This window comes from Elephantulus edwardii, unplaced genomic scaffold, assembly GCF_000299155.1.
Source record: "Elephantulus edwardii isolate Elephantulus edwardi_28Jun2011 unplaced genomic scaffold, EleEdw1.0 scaffold00061, whole genome shotgun sequence".
Classification (NCBI taxonomy): Eukaryota; Metazoa; Chordata; class Mammalia; order Macroscelidea; family Macroscelididae; genus Elephantulus; species Elephantulus edwardii.
The window spans coordinates 11026306-11028203 of record NW_006399811.1 but is presented as its reverse complement, the minus strand read 5'-3'; the positions used below and the strand labels follow the sequence as shown (position 1 = coordinate 11028203).

General features: G+C 40.4%; 1 protein-coding gene across 1 annotated transcript in view; it reads right to left on the bottom strand.

Annotated features, from left to right (window-relative positions):
- LOC102844745 (major histocompatibility complex class I-related gene protein-like) overlaps positions 1 to 1898 on the bottom strand; it is a 124826-nt gene that overhangs the window by 36039 nt on the left and 86889 nt on the right. The gene's annotated exons all lie outside the window — the stretch shown is intronic.

Below are 1898 nucleotides of genomic sequence, written 5' to 3'. Positions count from 1 at the left end.
TCTTCTGACATCCATTTTGGTCTTTTCTTCCTCTTCTGTCTTTGCAATGACTGTTTGCACTCTTCCTGTATGATATCCTTGATATTCTCCCATAACTCATCTGATCTTCGCTCATTAGTGTATGTCTATGATAATATAAAAATTATACATATTTAAAAGACTTCACTGAAAATAACTAATAACACAATCTTCAAGGGGTGACTAAGGAAGATTTTCTGCAAAGATGACTTCTGAACAAGTAGCTTCAGGGATGAGGGGCCCTGCAGAGCTGGACAGCATCAAGGCCAAGGAAACAACAGTAATGTCTTAATGAAGGTATGTCTGGCTTATCTAACAGCAGCAATAAGGCCTGTGGCTGGTGCAGGAGATGTGAAGGGGAAAGGAACAGCTCACATTATTCACAGGAGAAAACCTAAGAGAAAGGAGAGGCTGGTCAGAGGATGGAGAGAGGAGCGAGCAGGAAAGAAAGCCATGCTGTGTACGGAGCCAAGTGAGAGCACAAAGACCTTGCCTCACAATCCAGGGACCCTTCATAAACACCTACTTTAACTTTTCGGCCTTTATTGCTGATAGTGGTCAACTCAACAAACTCATTGCCAATGAGTCAGATTTCATCCATAGCTGACCCTTCAGAAGGTTTTCAGATGCTATAAATCACATGGGAGGAGAGATTGCCCGTCTTTCTACCACGGAGCAGCTAGTGGATTTGAACTACTTGCCTTTGGATCAGCAGTGCATCGTGTTTCCTGATAGCCACAAGCAAAAGGAATGCTAACAACTTGGGGTATTATTGCTCAACGAGGCATTTTATTCTGGCTGAATATCCCTGGCATCACTTCCAAAGTAATATTTACAATTCATGTAATTTTACTTTTCTTGTAAAGATAAAACTTCATAAAAATGTGCATTATCCAGAGTTTATAAGAGGTGGAGAGAGAGAAATAGGATCTGCTGCCAATGTTATGTAGTATAATGTCTTTCTCTAACTCTGGGTCTCAGAGCAGTTGTTCTCCACGAGCCAGCCCCAACTGCAAAGGCTGCTCTGCCCCAAAGGACTGGACTCACTCCACCTGACAGTCATCTCTCTGTTTAAATTGTGTTTTACCTAACCTCCCTGCAACGTGAGTGTTGTAAATCCTAACTTCTCTGAGGCTTTAATCCCATTTGAGAACTAGTTGTCTGTGTTATGTTAACAAGGTAGGATCAATGTATTTATTCTAAATCAATATTTTTTCTTCATTCACATTGTGTTTCATAGAATCATTCCCATGCATATGTTTTATAAAATTAATCACCATTGGACTACGCCCATCATTATCCTGTCTTTTCAGGTCGCCACCAGATCTTTACCATTTCCTTTTCCCCTTCGTCCACGCATCTAATTGTGCAACCCTATGGCTTTGCCCCGACCAATCCTCACCTCTCTCCCACCCCTTCCCTCCTTGGGTCCCCATACATGTTTTATTACTAGTTATCCTCTATTTTTACAACAATGGTCTTATGATGTATTTGTCGTTATGAGACTAAGTTAGTTTACTCAGCATAATGCTCTTGAGTCTTCCCAAGTTATGTAGTATTTTTCAAAATAGTTGCTCCTGCTTGCTGCGTAGTATTCCATCATGTGAATGTACCACAATTTCTGAATCAAATCAGTTGTGGTTAGATATTTGGGCTGTTTCTATGTCCCTGTGATGGTTAATAACACTGCTATGAACACTGGTATACAAATCTCCATCTGTGTCTCAATTCTAATTTCCACTTCCTAAACAACATGCCACCAGAAACTCTATGAACTTTGATAAGTGTCAATAGTTGTAGAGGGACTTCAGGCCTTTTGATCATAGGGTTGCTATGATTCATACTCAACTTGAAGGCAATCAACAACAATAACAACAAAA